The 19,081-nt window shown below is 39.4% G+C and overlaps 1 long non-coding RNA gene across 3 annotated transcripts in view; it reads right to left on the reverse strand.

The window, feature by feature from the left end:
* The window catches only part of LOC139359053 (uncharacterized), a 351,645-nt gene that overhangs the window by 55,965 nt on the left and 276,599 nt on the right, over window positions 1-19,081 (reverse strand). For all 3 annotated transcript variants that reach the window (XR_011614617.1, XR_011614618.1, XR_011614616.1), the window contains exon 4: window positions 7,868-8,003. This is a non-coding gene — a long non-coding RNA (uncharacterized lncRNA). The remainder of the gene's footprint in view (window positions 1-7,867; window positions 8,004-19,081) is intronic.

The raw sequence follows: 19,081 nt of genomic DNA on the forward strand, positions 1-19,081 counted from the left end.
AGTGGCAGCATTTGATTCTCATAGGAGTGCCAGCCCTATTGTGAACTGTGCATGTGAAGGATCTATTCTGTGCCCTCCTTATGAGAATCTAATCCATCTCCCCACCACCCCTGTCTGTGGAAAACTTGTCTTCCAGGAAATCAGTCCCTGGTGCCAAAAAGGTTGAGGACCACTGGTCTACAGGAACATACACAATCTCTATTAGAAAAATAACTTGAATTCGAGGTACCCTGCAATACGGAAATTATGATATCACAACTATGGAAAGTCACTGTTTGAAAAGTAAGACATTAGTGCAAAAGTAATGATTTCTAAGAAAAGTTTGGAAGATTTTGTCAGTAAAGAAAATGCAGATAGAGACTGGGAAGAATTTCAGAAGAAGATTCACCTACAAATAGTCAGGGTTGTGGAAAATTGCATGTCATTAGAGATTCTGCTCTATGAATTTTCTTTCATGTTCATTTTCCCTTCATAGGAGGGATGCGAGTGTCAAATGAAGTATGTGATATCTTTTGCACTGTGAAACTGTCAGGAAAAAAATTTAAGATGTGTTACCAAAGCACATAAAATTCAAGCTTTTAGGCCAGGCACAGTGGCTCGCGCCTATAATCCCAGCACTTTAGGAGGCTGAGGCAGGCAGATCACCTAAGGTCGGGAGTTTGAGACCAGCCTGACCAACATGGAGAAACCCTGTATTTAGTATTTTCTACTAAAAATACAAAATTAGCCAGGTGTGTTGGCGCATGCCTGTAGTCCCAGCTACTCAGGAGGCTGAGGCAGGAGAATTGCTTGAACGCATGAGGTGGAGGTTGCAGTGAGCCAAGATCGTGCCATTGCACTCCAGCCTGGGCAACAAGAGCAAAACTGAATCTCAAAAAAAAAAAAAAAAAAAAAAAAAAAAAAAAAAGCCAGGCGCGGTGGCTCACACCTGTAATCCCAGCACTTTGGGAGGCCGAGGCAGGTGGATCACGAGGTCAGGAGATCGAGACCATCCTGGCTAACATGATGAAACCCCATCTCTACTAAAAATATGAAAAAAATTAGTTGGGCATGGTGGCGGGCGCCTGTAGTCCCAGCTACTCAGGAGGCAGAGGCAGGAGAAAGGCATGAACCCAGGAGGTGGAGCTTGCAGTGAACTGAGGTCGAGCCACTGCACTCCAGCTTGGGAGACAGAGCGAGACTCCATCTCAAAAAAAAACAAAAACAAAACAAAAAAAAATCAAGCTTTTAATAGATCTACTGAAGTATAAAATTTCATCCATGCAGACACAAATACCGTATTTTACATATGGCATATTATTCATTGTTATGGAGTAAAATAGGTACATTAAACAACACAAGGCCATGGGCACAAGATGAGTAAAAATACATACAATATACTACATGGTGCTTAAGAGGTAAGCTCTATATAAGATGCACAAAATGAGGAACAATTCTGGTGAGCTGCACTCGGCTGTACTTAGATGAGCTCTACAGGACAGCAGAGGCAATGAGAGGTGTCTTAGTCCATTTGTGTTGCTATAATAGAATACCTGAGACTGGGGAATTTATAATAAACAAAAATGTATTGGCTCATGTTTCTGGAGGCTGGGAAGTCCAAGATGAAGGGGCAGGCATTTGGTGAGGGTCTTCCTGCTGCATCATTCATGGCAGAAGGCAACAGAATGAGAAAATGAAAAGGAGGCTAAAGTCATCTTCTATAAGGAATCTACTCCTATGATAACAGCATTAATACACTCAAGAGGTCACAGCCTTCATGACTAATCACTTCTCATTAGGACCCACCTCCCAACATTGTTGCATTAGGAATAAAGTTTCCAACACATGGTTTTTGGGGGATATATTCAAATTATAGCAAGAGATTACTGTCCAACTGGATGGAAGGGCAAAGCTAGTAAATGTGGCTAGATGAGGCTGACACTTATAACTGGGAAGCATATAATGAATGCTTAAAACATTGGGGATGGGGCAAATGAGTAAGTCTAGAGGAGCTGACTGGAGTTACCATCCAAGTGAGAAATATCAGCATTAAGGGTGAGCTCAGTTTCCATCTTTTTTTACCTGATCCATGAAAGCAATGTGGATTTCTAAAACCAACCCAAGCAAAAAAATTATTGATATGGCTTGAGTTTGAGTCTTTTCAAGAGTTCCCTGTGCCATCTGGCACCACTGAAAGCCTCATTTTAGAGTGGGGTGCACTCCTCCATTAGTGGCACAGGTGATGAGCATGCAGTGAGGTCTGCTCTGCTGCGAAGGTCAGTGACGTGCTGAGCTACACAAGATGCCCATGTCTGTAGCGCAGGCTCCAACGTGTATCCTTAGGCACGTGTGGGGCCCTTCTTTCTATACACTGAGGTGTTGCACTGCCTGCCCACTGAGATGCTTCGGGTCAAATCAACATCTCTTTCATTAAACTGCTGGGAAGCCCTGTTTTCCACACTCATGATTTACATCACTACTTCCTTAATGAAAGGTCCACTATAGCTCATGGAATCCTGCATCATGCTTTCCATGAACAAATTACGTGGGGTAGGCCAGTCTCTTGAAATTCTTACTTAGCAGAGATTTGTCCAAGTGCCTTTTAAAATATTTCTAAAATATTCATTGGTAACATGTTTTTAAATAATCAGCCTACATAAATCTCTCACTGACTCATTATTATAATAGTACTTATTATGGCAATTTCTAATTTGTCTCCTGAGATAATTTTAGTTTTCATATTTCTATTGTAAATATTGTGAATAGCACCTATTATCATCATTCTGTACTGTGGCCTTTATTACACACAACACAAAAAATTACACACAGACCTTCAAGCAAATCCAGAGTTTAGAAAAGCAAACTAAAAACATTCCTTTTATTTGCTAGAACAGTCTAGATCTGAGAGAAAGAGAGAGAGAGAGAAACCTTGGACAAGTTCTCACCCATAGGAATTTGTTCTGGGGTTGCACCAGGTTGGCCTACATCCCTGAAGATACAGAAAGCAAAGGAAGAATTTGCCTCTAAGTATTAAGAGTGCATTTTTGTTTGAATGGTTCTGAGTTTGGGATAGAAACAATGATAGCACAAGCAGTAATCTGTAATAGTAAAGATTAAAATAAAGAGGTATTGGACTCTTACTTAGATTTTGCTCTGGTTCATTCAACAAGTATTTCCTAGAAATCTTTGTGTCTGGGGTAAGCGTAAGGACTTCAAAATGAATGAAGCCTGATCTCCAACCTTCAGAGAATAACAAGACAGTGGGGGTAAGAAGGGAGAGCAGACATATAGACTTTATGGTTGCACAGGAAGCCTAAGTGTACATGTACATTGCTTAGTGTAAATTAATTGCAATGCAATGAGAATAGAGTGAAGAGAAGCAAGCTTCTATGGCACCAACTTTACTGTTTTTATCAAATAGCCATAATCCATACTTAATTACAGCTGGATAGACTACAGAATTCACAACCAGTCCATATGATCCTGTTCAAGATGGCAGACTGAGTGCAGACATGTACGTCCACTTCTTCCCAAGACTTCCTTAAGATGTTAATAAAGCAATGTGGTTTTTATTAACTACATACTCCCAAATTAATTAAATATGGACAGCCTAAAACTAGAGATGAAACAAATTTCTAGAAGACAGAAATGGGTGCAGAGAAGGCTACAGCTGAGGAGGAAGCCAGACTCTGGTGGGACCTCAGTACAGCTCTGTCAGGATGATAGAGGTGGCAGAGGGCGGGGTGGGAGGGATGTTAATTAATAGTCTACATCTGAAATGCCTGAAGCCCACAACTCCATGTACAGATTGTCCTGCAAGACAGATGTTTAATCATGAAGAAAGCAGCAAGTTTTTTTTCTTTGAAGAAATAGACAAACTATCAATTGATAATTCTAATACTTAATGTAGGGTTTTGACATCCTGAAGCACAGCCCCCCAACATTCCAGCATTAGGGTAATCCTAAGTTTAATCACTAGGTCCTCTAAAATAAAATCCTGCTACTTTACAAATGCCACCAGGGAAACCTCAGTCTGAACACGACTGAGAAAGCAAGAACCACCAAAAATCTGAAGAAAGCCTGCAGCATGACAATGACGATGACAAATTATGCAGAAAAGCTAATCCCAGAGGGAAAGGAGGGGGACTTGCAAAAATGGCTAATTAATGAGAATTAATATCAATATGAGAGTTGATATGATGATGTATTACATCCAGAGAAGCAAGAGCAGAAGAGGAGCAAAAGAGGAAGGAGAAGGATAGGAAGAAAGACGTCTCATGAAAAAAGAACAATTACTTCAAAATCATGCTACTTTTTAATTCTCATATTAATCGCCTTCTATCTGGACCATGCCTACTTCTGTTTTGTTTGCTTTAGTGGAGAATAAGAAGCTGAATCAATTTGAACATTTTTCCTTAAGTTGTATGGGGATCGTCACACTGGAACCAGAGAAGGAAGTGTAATCAAAAGAAGCTACTCGGTTCTCAATTTTCAGTAAGCAATGTTTGTATAATCATCTTAACAGAAATTCTGCATGTTCATTCAACACAGGTTTATTGACTCCCTACTATGTGCCAGGCTTGTGTAGGCGAACGGACTACAGTAGTGAACAAGACAGGAAACAAACAAGCCTTCCCATTGTACGCTACATTCTAGAGGAGATCCATAATATATTGTAGATAATCATTAGGTAAGTGTTGTAGGGTTAAGTACATTGGGGAAATGCTAGAACAGGCAAAGAGGGATAGGGCGTGAGTTGTGAAGCAAGGTGCATAGGGGCCAATGAAAGTAGGTGAAAAGATGTCATCCGAGGAAGACTTGAATGTGGCGAGGAGGTAGCCATCCGAAGGCCATGAACAGCCTTTTGACGAGAAGGCTATTTGCCTACCAAAAGGGTAAAGAAGTCTGTCCCGGAGCAAATGAGTGAGAGAGTGGGAAGGTGGGAGGGAAGTTGAGTGGGAGGAGGTGGGCGGGTTGTGTGGGGCTTTACAGGTCCTTAGACGGACTTTGGCTTTTACTTTGAGTGAATGGTGGACATTGCAGGGAATGGGGCCGGATGAGTGATGCGATCTCTAACAACATCATTCAGGCTGCTGCAATGAGAACAGGTTAGAAGTGGCAAAGGTGGAAGCAGAGAGACCAGTTAGGAGGCTATTGCAGTTTATTGTTTTTTAATCATTCTATATCCAAACACGGGAGGCTTAATCCATGTTAAAACTCAGATCGTCAACGTTAGCAGCCTGGGAATATTAAAGTCAATGCAGAACTCAAAAAGGTGGGAGCTCGGGATGGAGCGGAGAAGACTGGGATCAGTCAGTTCCTTTAAAAGACACTGCCTTTCATTATCAGCTCTTTTACGCTCTCCAGTTTTTAAATTAGATATATGGATAATCAATTTTTAAATTGCAGGTTAAATATGCCAATTTCAGTCTAGAAAGTAGTCAAGATAAATACCGTATCACTTATATTCAAGTTGCTTCTTGTTGGCATTTGGGGCAGAACTTACTCCCTCATAGTGGCTTTCTAAATTATTTTAAAACATCTATTTTATCATCTCTTTCAGTCATATGAACATTTTCTGCCATCTTCATTTACACATCTGCAGCACCCGGTATTAAACAGCCAACATTATGGTACAAGACAAGGAGGTTGCTGGATTTAAATATTCAGCATGGGGAATGGTAGGAAAAATTGCAGAAGATTCCAGGCTCTGCCACTTAAGAAGGATGTGCCTCAGAACAGATATTCCTGAGCACCTTCCTGAATATCCCTGAGAACTGGTACAACTGGCCCAAGATAAGTGTTGAAACTGAGGGTTGTTTTGAGTGCTTAATAAGTAAATAGATGTGGAACACTTTGTAAAATAAAAGGTGCTAAATATTTTTAGTATTATATAGTTGATATTTCATGATCATTAATCATTAATGCTTTGCACAGTGCTCCATAAATTCTACATATTTTACTTTGTCTTCATTCCTTATAATAATTGTTAGTGAAGGTGTGCTATTAAGTAAAACAGCAACTACCCTGAACTTTGATTCAGATATGACAGGTGGCTGGTCCCATAAATCACTTTGTGATATTTTAAATCTAATTTCTTCATCTTCCAGTTTCAGGTCAACATAATTTCTACAATGAATTCTTCAGAGTCAAAGAAAACATTTTAAAGAACTTTACTCTTTTCCTATGCAAAGTTGGTCTTATGAAAATGACTTTGCTCTTATCATATAACTTGCATGCTGGATTTTATCACGTGGTGTTTTGGCATCTATATGAAATTTAAAGGAAATTATTTCATTCACCATGAAATGTCTCTGCATACATCTCATATAAGAGGCTCCCTAGAATTAAAATACATCTGTGAAAAGAATAATTGCTCCTTCCAACACCCTAGTCATTCATAATATCAGGTCACTGAATGTTTAGAAACCAAGTTGTAACTAGCTTGCAATCATATGATCTTTGGCATGGCTGACAACAGGCCTTTTAACTACACATCCTACAATAAACAAGAAAGCAGGCCTCATATGTTCCCTAAAACTTTATTATTGTGCTAACCTTTCAACAAGAAATGGCATTTTGGAAATGCCACATGCATTTTAACTCTTGTTCCAGTTACTGATGGCAAGAATGACCTACCAACAAAGATAGAGGATCAAGAATCTCATCATTACTCACATACTAACCACAGTCATTCGAGGTCATTACAACCCCATTTTTCACTCAGGAAAATGCCATTTTATTTGTCATATTGCTTTAAGAAATATTACTTTATATTACTACCAGAGAACTGGAGTGTCCTGGGAGAGTTTAAGTTATAAAGTCCTATACGGACTTTATTTCCAGTATCTTCCTGTATCTCTTTTGTTAAATTTTCTCTTTTCAGGTTGATCAGCAGGAATTGCTCTAAATGTCCAAGCCCAGATTCACATACGAGTGAAGGAAGAATGGAGAATTTTTTTTTCTCCTCAAATATATCTTCGAAATATCTGCAGAGATTCTAAAAAGAGGGGAAATCTTCTTGTCTATTCTAGTCTGAAGAACAATCTACAGGCAAGAAAATCTACTCCCCTGGACCATGCAGATTGGTAAGGATGTAATTAGCATAATAAATAGGTTCAAAAGACTCTTGCTGAATCGTTCAAATTAGCCAAATCAACTCTGACCACTAAACCGGATGATAGTTGAAGCTTCCAATGTGGTCAGCATTCGGAACTGCCAAGGGTTCAAGTCCAAGGGCCCCGTTTTAATAAATACTCTAGCAAATGCATTTATGTTTTATTCATCAAACACCAATTGAGATGTAAATATTTATGTCAACCATGACCATAGGTTGTAGGAACAACAGTGAACGAGACACCAAGTCATTGCCAAGTCAGTTCCCATTCCTGATGGGGCGTAGAGATCAATAAAGGAGAGCAAGGGGCTTTGGGGTGTTTCGTGTTAGGGGATGTTGTCATTTTACACATGGTGGTCACAGATGTCCTCTGGGATAAAATGACACTTCAGTAAAGACCCAAAGGAAGGGAGACAGTTAGCCATGTGAATGATGAATTCAGAGCAGACATCTCTCTTGCCTCCTTACTTGTCTTTAAAAGCAAAGTTTCTGTCACTTTTGTTTATATTATTTTGATATGGAAAATAGAGGATAAGCTAAAATAATAATTATTTTTCTTCTACTGCATCCATTTTTAACTTTCAGAAGCTAATTGCCTATTTCCATCTTCTCACTTCTGCTAAGTCACCTTATGATTCATCACACACAGAAAACGTCGACGACAATCTCAGTCTTTGAGAGGACAGGCCATTAGGATCAACTCAGCGGCTGTGTGCTGTGCTCCAGCGAAAAGCTGGATGAGAAATGCATGAGAGGGACATGAGAACTTACTGCATTTTCTTCATGCTTTTCTTGAAGCCTCTTGCCATAGATGATCCATTTAGTTGAATCTCCACACTACACATGCATCATAGAACCAGGGTTGACAGCCAGCAACACTTCTAGGGGCCAGGACAACTTTTCATTTCTTTTAAAATGAGAAGAAAAAAATGAAATTTCAGTTTTTTCAAGAGTCTTCATTTGGACACTTAGTTCTGATTTCGTGGTCCTCTTCCTTTCTAATGCAAGCATTTAGGATACAGCCATCTTTCCAGTTACAATTTTAACTGCATCCCATGAGTTCTGTTCTGTAACACTGGTGCTGTCATTCACTTCCAGATATCTTTAGATTTTCATAATGGACTCTGCTTTGACCCTTGAGATACTTAAAATTGTGTTTTAAAATTTTAAATTGTGGATAAGGATTAATATTTTATATGGCTTTCTAATTTGATTGCACTGTGGTATGACTACACTGAGGAAACATGGTATGTTTGATATTCGTTTTTGGCATTTATTAAAATTTGCTCTAGTGTCACTATTTAGGAAATTGTTTAATGTGTCATGAACATTCAAGAATTCTTTACATGTTGGGAACAAGGATGTGTATCCATTATATCAAGCTTTCAAATTTTAATCTCCTATATCCTGTCTAATATTTTTGTTTATACTATGCATTACTGAGCACAGCATGTCAAATCCCTCATCATGACTGTAGATCTGTCCATTTCCAAATGTAATTTAAAATATTTGCAACATATAGATCCAAGTGGTAACATGGGGGAACACAGGTTTAGAATTCTAGTATCTTACTAGAAATTTTTCTTTTTTTCTCTTTGTATAGTGATTGTCTCTATCCTAAATTTTGTTTTATCATTAAAGTCTGTGTGGTCTGGCATTAACGCTGCCAGTCACTCCAGCTTTCTTTTGGTTTATATTTTCCTGAAATACTGTTCTCAGTTTCAACTCAACTTTTTTCTATTCCATATTTTAGGATTAATTCTCACAAACAGCAGTCATAGTTAACTCAAAACAAAACTATTATTCACTGGCTTTTCTGTGCCAAGTACAGTTCTAGGCAAAGGGAGAACAGAAGTGAACTAAACAAAGTCCCTGCAATCAAGGAGTTTACAGTCTGCAGGGGGCAGTCAGAGGGCAGGAGAGGAAGAAAGACAATAACTAACAAGGTAATACAAGAGGTATGAAGAAAAACAAATTAGAGTAAGAGGGTATGGGGGAGTGGGAGGGAGTACTGTTTTGTGGAGGGTAGTCAGTGAAGAATTTGCAGATATAGTGGTATTTGAGAAGCCAGGGAAATCAGGGAGCAAGCCAGGGAAATACCTAGGAAAACAGATCCCAGGTTTATAGAAGAACTGGGGAACAAGCCCACAGTCAAAAGCAGGCTTGGGCACACTTGGAGATAGCAGGCAGCCAATCCCACTTCTGTAAGTAGAGTGAAGAGTCACAGGGAGAGCACAGGAGAGGAGGTCAGTCTGGGGTGGACCAGTGAGATGGAGGGATAGCGCCCAAAAGGGCCTGAGGTGACAATAAGGATGCTGGACTTTCCTCTGACTAAAATGGAGTGCACGAGTGACCAGATCTGATTTCCACTGAAGAACAGATTATGACAATATTCCAGGTGAGAAACTTGTATGGATGGCAGAGCAAGGGTGGGCAGCACTGAAAGCAGGGAACCATGGTCAGATTCTAAATGTATCTCGAAGGCAGAACCAAGATGATTTGCTGTTGGGTTGGATGTAAGATGTGATGGAAAGGGCACATCAAGGATGATTCCAAGTTGATGAGAAGAATTGAATAGCCATTTTCCGAGATGCAAGACTACAGGAGGAGCAAGTTTAAGAAGAAAACCCAGAGTACAATTTGGAAATCTTGTTGGGTTGACAGGAGGCTTAAAAACCAACACCTCAATTCCAATTTTGGGTTTGAAACCAAAGGCTTCTAGGGTCAAGCAGAGAGATCAACCATCACCTTTCCTACTAAAGATGTTTGGAGAATATGGCTTTGTTGTGAAAGTCAGTTGGGCGGGTTCTCTCTCTCTCCCTCCCTTTCTCTCTCTCTCCTCTCTCTCTCTCTCTCTCTCTCTCTCTCTCTCTGTATGTGTGTGTGTGTGTTTCTCTGTCTCTCTACCTCCACCTTCCAGTCCAGACCTTAGAAGAGCACACCCAAGGAAAAGTTGAAATCTAAGGGAAGACATACTTCCCCAGTATTTCTGCCTCGTACAGATCCAAGGCAGAGAGAGAAGAAAAAAGTGGATTTCCAGGCTTTGCAACATTTCATTAGATTAGTTAGACTCACTCAAGAACTCCTGAGCCATTGGTTATGGGAAGAAGCCATAAGCACTAGGGCCAAAGGCTAGAAACATTACTGTAGTAGGCCTCTTGACAAGGACACATGAAGAACCGGGAAATAAGTTTTGTTTCCTAAGTTTGAAATGACCATCACACACTCAAGTGCAACATATTTATAGATTTTGTTTAACCAATCTGATTCTCTCTTTTAAAAATAGTGAGTTTGTTTACATAGATCATAATTATTGAAATTTTAATTTCTATAATATTTTGTTATTTCTGTTTATTATGCTTTTATCTGCCCCTTTCATTTTCTCTTCTCTATATTACATTGGCCAAGTTCTCTTTATTTCTTTTTTTAACCTCCAACGATCTGGAAGTTTTATCTTTTAGTGTTACATTTAACAACCCACACACCTCACTAACAAATATCTCTGATCATCAGAGAAATGCAAATCAAAACCACAATGAGATGCTATCTCACACCAGTGAGAATGGCTATTATTAAAAAGTCAAAAAATAACAGATGCTGGCAAGGTTGAGGAGAAAAAGGAATGCTTTTACACTGTTGGTGGGAGTGTAAATTAGTTCAACCGTTGTGGAAGACAGTGTGGCAGTTCCTCAAAGATCTAGAAGCAGAAATACCATTTGACCCAGCAATCTCATTACTGGGCATACACCGAAAGAAATATAAATCATTCTATTATAAAGATATATGCACGTATATGTTCATTGCAGCACTATTCACAATGGCTATCAATCTAAATGCCCATCAGTGATAGACTGGATAAAGAAAATGTGGTACATGTACAACATGGAATACTATGCAGCCATAAAACAGAATGAGATCATGTCCTTTGCAGGGACATGGACGGAGTCAGAAGCCATTATCCTCAGCAAACTATTGCAGGAACAGAAAACCAAACACCATGTGTTCTTACTTATAAGTGGGAGCTGATTGATAAGAACACATGGACACATAGTGGGGAAAAACACACACTGGGGCCTTTTGGTGGGGGTTATGGGGAGAGAGAGAATTAGAAAGAATAGCTAGTGGATGCTGGGCTTAACACCTAGGTGATGGGATGATCTATGCAGCAAAACACCATGGCACATATTTACCTATGTAACACACCTGTACATCCTGCACATGTACCCCTGAACTTAAAATAAAAGCTGAAGAAAAAAAAGAAAACAAAATCTAATCAGTAGTTCAATTCTAGTCAGAATGGCTGCAAGAAACTTTTAACTTTGATTATCTGTTTCTGATCTTATATATTATTACGGCCAGCAATTTACCTCTATCTTTTCCCCATAATCTGGATCTGTTATTCTTATTTTTGTTGTTCTGTGTATTTATTGTTTGGTTAGATTTCCCATATACTTGTCTTTTCCCCGCACCTCACCATTGGTTTTTGCAGCTCACTTAACTTCCTTCTTCCTGCAATATATTCTTCAGAAGATTTTTTTTTAAGTCTGCCTGAAAATATCTTTATTTTTCCTTTGTTCTTGAATGATAGGCTAGCTATGCAGCATGACAGTTATTTTCTCTCAATACCTTGACAATTCTAGTGCTTTTAGTTTTTATTTTTGCTATTGAAAAGTGAACTGTCAATCTAGTTGACAATTAATCTGTTTTTGCTTTTTTTTTTTTTTTTTTTCCTGAGACAAGGTCTCTCTCTATTGCTCAGGCTGGAGTGCAATTGTGTGATCTCGGCTCACTGTAGCCTCCACCTCTTGGGTTCCAGCGATACGCCCGCCTCAGCCTCTCAGGTAGCTGGGATTACAAATACATGCCACCATGCTTGCCTAATTTTTATAGTTTTAGTAGAGACCAGGTTTCACCATTTTGGCCAGGCTGGTCTCAAACTCCTGACTCAGGTGATCCACTCGCCTCAGCCTCACAAAGTGTTAGGATTACAGTCCTGAGCCACTGTGCCGGCCTCATCTGTTATTTTCTCTGCTTTTTAAGATTTGGGGGGTTTATTTGTTCTAATCTTCAATTTCACTCTGATATATCAAAGAATACTTTCACTTTTATTCACTCTGCTTGATAGTCTCTGGATTTTCTAATGTACACATTCATATCTCTCATTAATTCTGGAAAACTATTAGCCATATTTTTTCCAAGCATCATTTCTTCTCCCACTCTTCCCATCTTCTCTTTCTCCTCTCTCCTCTTGACATATGTTGGATCACCTTGTTCCTTTCCTCCAGGCCTATTCATCTGTTTCTTATTTCTTATCGTTTTATCACACTTTGCCACATTTTGCATTCCTTCAAACCAATCTTCCAGTTCACGAATTGTCTCCCTAATTGACCTTAAATACTAATGAGTCCTAAAATTATGTGTCAGACAATTGTCACCAAAGTCAGACATTGCCTCTGAACTTGAATCCCCCATAACCAACAACTAACCTGACATCTCCACTTGGATGTGTAATTAGCATATCAAGCTTTCATGTCCAGAAATAAACTCTTGAACTGCCCTATACACCCTGGCCCCTCCCACATCTTTCTTCTCTCATTGAATGGCAACTCCAACTTTCTAATTGCTCAGGCCAAAAACCCGGAGTGGTTGTACCTTTAAGTCTTAATCCATCTTGAGTTAATTTTTGTATAATAGTGAGAAATAGGAGTCCAGTTTCATTCTTCTGCATATAGCCAGCCAGTTACCCCAGCACCTAGAAAACCCCATAGTCAACTTTGTCAAAGATCAGATGGTTGTAGATGTGCAGCTTTATTTCTGGGTTCTCCATCCTGTTCCATTGGTCTATGTGCCTGTTTTGTGCCAGTGCAATGCTGTTTTGATTACAGTAGCCTTGTAGCATAGTTTAAACTTCGGTAGTGTGATACCTCCAGCTTTGTTCTTTTTGCTTAGAATTTCTTTGTCTATTTGGGCTCTTTCTTGGTGACATATGAATTATAGAATAGTTTTTTCTAATTCTGTGAAAAATGACATTACTAGTTTGATAGGAATAGTGTTAAATCTTTAGATTGCTTTGGGAAGTATGGCCATTTAATGATGATTCTTCCAATCTATGAGCATGAGACATTTTCTATTTGTTTGCATCATCTATGATTTCTTTCAGCAGAATTTTGTAGTTCTCCTTGTGGAGATCGCTTACATCCTTGGTTAGATATATTTCCAGGTTTGTGTGTATGTGTGTTTGTGGCTATTATAAATGGGATTGCATTCTTAATTTGGGTCTCAGGTTGAACGTTATTGGGGTGTAGAAATGCTATTGATTTTTGTACATTTATTTTTGTATCCTGGGTCTTTACTGAAGTTGGGTCTGTTCCGGGTTTTATCTTCCTTAGACTTGGGAGGTTGTATGTTTTCAGGAATTTGTCCATTTCCTCTGGATTTTCTAGTTTGTTAGAGGTGTTCATAATAATCTGAGAATCTTTTATATTTCTGTAGGATCAGTTGTAATTTAACCTTTGTTGTTTCTGATTCTGCTTATTTGGATCTCCTCCCTTTTTTCCTTTGTAAATCTAGATAGCAATCTATCAATTTTATTTATCCTTTCAAAAAAGCCAGATTTGGTTTTTGTTGATTCTTTATATTGATTTTTGTGTCTCAATTTTGGTCAGTTCTGCCCTGATTTTAGTTTTTCTTTTCTTCTGCTAGCTTTGCAGTTAGTTTTTTCTTGTTTTTCTAGTTCCTTCAGGTGCAATGTTACATTGTTAATTTGAGATCTTTCTAACTTCTTGATGTAGGTGTTTATTGCTATAAACTTCCCTCTTAACACTGCTTTAGCTGCATCCCAGAGATTTTGGTATGTTGTGTCTCTGTTTTCATTTATTTCAAAGAGTTCTTAAATTTCTGCCTTAATTTAACTGTTTACCCAAAAGTCATTCAAGAGCAAGTTGTTTAATTTCTATGTAATTGTGTGGTTTTAAGAGATCTTCTTGGTACATATTTTTGTTTGTTTGTTTTGTTTTTGTTTTTGTTTTTGTTTTGAGATGGAGTCTCACTCTGCTGCCCAGGCTGGAGTGCAGTGGCGCGATCTCGGCTCACTGCAAGCTCCGCCTCCCGGGTTCCCGCCATTCTCCTGCCTCAGCCTCCTGAGTAGCTGGGACTACAGGCGCTGCCACCACGCCCGGCTAATTTTTTTGTACTTTTAGTAGAGACAGGGTGTCGCCGTGTTAGCCAGTATGGTCTCCATCTCCTGACCTCGTGATCTGTCTCCCTCGGCCTCCCAAAGTGCTGGGATTACAGGTGTGAGCCACTGCGCCCAGTCTTATTTGTATTTTTATTCCACCGTGGTCTGAATGTATGGTTGATATGATTTTAATTTTTGAATTTATTGAGACTTGCTTTACGACTGAGCATGTGGTCAATCTTAGAGTATGTTCCATGTGCAGATAAGGATAATATGTATTCTGTGGTTGATGGATTGAGTGTTCCATAGATGTCTCTTAGATTCAATTCGTCAAGTGTCAAATTTAAGTCCAGAATTTATTTGTTAGTTGTTTGCCTCAATGTTCTAACACTGTCAGAGGGTTTCAAGTCCCTCACTATTATTGTGTGGCTAAGTCTTTTCATAGATCTAGAAATACTTGTTTTATGAACTTGGGTGCTCCAATGTTGGGTGTGTATATATTTAGGATACTTATGTCATCTTGTTGGATTGAACCCTTTATCATTATGTAGTGCCATTATTTGTCCCTTTTTAACTGTTGTTAAAGTCTATTTTATCTGATATAAGAATAACAACCCCTGCTCTTTTTTGTTTTCTGTTTGCATGATAGATCTTTCTCCAGCCTTGAGTCTGTGAGTGTTGTTATGTGTGAGATGGGTTTCTTGAATACAACAGATGAATGGGTGGTGGTGGTGGTGGTGTTTTTTTAATACAACTTGCCACTCTGTGCATTTTAAGTGGGGCATTAAGACCATTTACATTCAAGGTTAATATTGATATGTGAGGCTTTGATCTTATCATGAAGTTACCAGCTGGTTGTTTTGTAGTTTCTTTTGTATGTTGCTTCAAAGGGTCTGTGGATTATGTAGTTAGGTTTGATTTTTGTGGTAGCAGGTGTTGCTCCTTCATTTCCATGTTTAGAATTGCCTTAAGGATCTCTTGCAAGGCTGATATAATGGTAGTAAATTCTGTTAGTGATTGTTTTTCTGAGAAAGATTTTATTTCTCTTTTGCTTATGAAGCTTAATTTGGTTGCGTATGAAATTCTTGTTTGGAGTTTCTTTCTTTTTTTTTTTTTTTAAAGATACTGAAAATAGGTCCTCAGTCTCTTCTGGCTTATAGGGTTTCTGCTGAGCTCAAAGTCTGCTGTTAGCCTAATGGGGTTCCCTTTGTACATAATCTGACCTTTTTCTCTAGCTGCCTTTAAGACTTTTTCCTTAGCATTGACTTTAGACAATCTGGTGACTATATTCCTCGGTGATGTTCAGATTTTTATAGCATCTGGCAGGTGTATTTGGAGGTGTATTTCTAGCCAAAGAAATTCAAGAATACTCTTCTGGCCTTATACCTCCACCCCCACCGTCTTTTCCAGGGTTGTTGCTAATTCTTTCACATAATACCAGTTCTTTAGGCTTTAAGAAAAGCCAGTCAGCATCTGCTCTGTCTTCTCTCTTCCTTGGTACTGTCACCACCCATAGAGGCCACCCCCCAGAGATGTTGGTATTTTCACTGAAGCGGTACATTAACATTCCTTTTCAACTTCACCATGCATTCACAGAAATTTGCTTTCTCTGGATCAAAGTGAGGAGAGATTCTGGGGTTTTCTTATTATTATATTACATTTATGTTTTAAACAGTATTTATTCCACAATTAACTTCTTTAAAAAACCAAGTAATTAATTCTAAGCCAAGAATAACCAAGTAATTAATTCTTAGATTCTTTACTTACTCCTAAAGTTATTACGGAATGGCATACAAGACCTGAGGAAACCTGGAAAATTATCAGTTTGTCTTTAAATTATCTTTGTCAGACGTGCAGCAAATATATGGGAACTGAATAAAGAAAGAGCTGAGAGCTGGATAAAGAAATAGTTGAGAATAGCAGAGTGACTAAGAAAGGTTCTTCAAGCTTGGCCTTTTTTTTTTTTTTTAACGAGACAGAGTCCCCTATGTTGCCCAAAGCTTAGCACTATTGACTTTTGTGCTGGTTAATTCTGTATTGCAGATGTTTAGCAGTATCCCTGGCCTCTACCTAAGAGATGCCAGTAGCACCCACACACACCAGCTGTGATGACCAAATGTATCTCCAGATGTGGCCAAATGCCCCCTGGGAAGGGTAAGAGTTGATCATCCCATTGAGAATCACTGGCCTAGAGGTTCAAAATCCATTTTCACCACTTACAATCTGAATGATGTTATCCAATATCCATTCTTTCTATCCTTACTAATAGAACCCCAAATTTGATCAGGTTTGCTATGTGCCCAGCTAAAAAAGTTAACATAGTTCTGCCTATTGAGACCTAAGCTGAAGTTTTCTGGGAGGCTTTTGTTGATCTGATCTAGGCGACACTCCTTTTCCTTTCACCCTCCCCTTTCTCTTTGCCTGAAATGCCAGCACAGTGAATGGAGCAGCAGCAGTCACGATGTGCCCATGAAGACCAAGTCATGCACTGAAGATGAGAATGTAGGAAGGTGGAAGGAAGCTAATACAAAGGCCAGCAAATCCAGCTTGCCTGTTTTTATACAGCCTATAAAAAGAATAGCTTTTACATGTTTTAATGGTTACAGGAAATTTTTTTAATGTATAATATTTTATGACATAAAAATAACATGAAATTTGTATTTCATTGTCCATAAATAAAGTTTTATTGGTACACAGTCATTTGTTTACATATGATCTGTGCTGCTTTTGTGCTCTAAAGGCAGAATTTAGTAATTGCAGCAGAGATGGTACAGCCCACAAAACCTAAAATACTCTCTGACCTTTAACAAAGTTTATCAACTTAGACAGAATAACACCCTTGACAACTCAACTCCAGACTTTTTGTGAGAAAAATAAGCTATTTGCTTATATAATCCACTATTTTTCAGGCTTTATGTCACTTCTAGCCAAAGGCAGTCTAATTGGTGCACAGCTAAATGAGATTTGATGAACTGGAAGAACCAAGGGCAGCGTAATGAGGACAGTGTCTGGAGGACATTCTGCAGATGTCAGGACATCTAATTTATTTCCCTATAATTTCCCAGGGATTTTAAAGCTTTTGTTGGAATAGACTGTTTCTATAAAACTGGAGAGGAGGGAAAAGATGAAAATTTTAATGAATGAATCTTTATAGAACTCAGCAGACAACTAGGTGCACAAAGCAGATAAGAAGGTGCAGTAAAATAATAATAACTCAGTGTATTAGTTATGTATTGCTGTGGAACAAATACTCCTAAGCAACAACACTTTTATCTCACATATCCTGTAACTCAGGAACCTGGCCATGGTTTAGGACTTGCATTTGCTGAATCACAGTGACAGTAGACTGATTAACTCTTAATAGGAGCCACTTCCACACTCACTCACAAGGTTGTTGCCAGAATTCAGTTCTTTGCTAACTGTTGGGCTGAGACCCTCTGTTCCTTACAGCTATCATCCAGAGGCTGCCCTCAGCACCTTGCCACACAGCCTCTCTGCAGGGCAGCTGGTGATGTGGCAGTGGCTTCACCAGAGTGGGCAAGTGAGGATACAAAAAGGAGGGTGACCCAGATAGAAGTCACAGCCTTGTACAACGTCATCCAAGAATGACATCCCAGCACTTCTGCTGTATTCTGTTCGTTAAAAGTGAGTCACTATATCCAGTTCCCACTTGAGGGGAGGAGATTAAGCAAAGGTGTGGGTACCAGGACATAGGGTCATCAGGCACCTGTCAGAAGCTCCCTACTACACCCAACCAAGTGTTCAAATTCATGGATTATTTTCACCTGGATTACTTTTGCTGCTAATCTTGGGACCTTCTCTGAAAAGCAAAGGAAGTGGGCCCAGGCCCACGAGCAAGTCTTTCAAATGTCATCCCTGTGTAAAGATTTGTGTCCTAAATAGAAAGAGGTTCCTGCTCCCACCTCGCTCCAGCCGACACGTAACCATCTCCGCCCTCTCCGCTCTTGTCTTGGGAGTCTGTTATGTTAGCCAAACACCAAGAGAACAATTCTAATCCTGTCACCTAGAATCTAAGCATTTTTAGGAAAGTGTTTCCCATAGGTAGTTTACCCTTTATCTTTTGTCTTAAAAGTGTTTGTTGCTTTTCCCACGATGTGAGTTCAGAAATGCAGGCTGGCTTGCTCGTGAGTACCTACCTGCCAGTAAAGGCAAACAAGGCTCCCTTGGCTTAGATCTTCTTGCCCTGCGGTCTTTCCCACTCTCCCTCACTTTTCCTCCTTAGCCTTCCTCCTCCAAAAGAGGGCTCCCTCACTTCACATTCCCCTCTCCCAGTGGGAAGTGCTGTCTGAAACAAAGAAGCCCTTGCCTAGCCCTAAGACGGCTCAAGTGGCCACTTCTGACCAAATAGGCTTCAAGTTGGTGTTACAACTAAGCACCGAGGGTCTGTGAATTAGACCCTTTAGCATGTGCAGTGCTGCTTTGATCTTGGCAGACAACAGCCCTCATCTGAATGCCCCCTACCTCTTCTTCTAAGCGGACACTTCAGCTTCAGCCTCCCTTTGCTGAGACAAACCAAAGAGTTAATCAAACTCCTGAAATGAGTCCCGGGGAGTTGGAAACATGGCATCTTGCCCTGTCTATTCTGCAAATTTAAAAACACTGGGCTTCCAAAGAGCTGATACTTGAGGGTCTTTTAAATGCCTAGAATACTAAACGGGCTGGGGGTTTTCTGTTCTTCGGCTAAAACAGCTGAAAGAAGAAAGAAATATAAAATCCTTTATTTTCACCTTTTGGACAGATCCATTTTTCATTTAAAAAGCAATAAATCAACAGATTCAAAAAGGAAA

Source organism: Macaca nemestrina, chromosome 16, assembly GCF_043159975.1.
Source record: "Macaca nemestrina isolate mMacNem1 chromosome 16, mMacNem.hap1, whole genome shotgun sequence".
In the NCBI taxonomy this organism is placed as follows: Eukaryota; Metazoa; Chordata; class Mammalia; order Primates; family Cercopithecidae; genus Macaca; species Macaca nemestrina.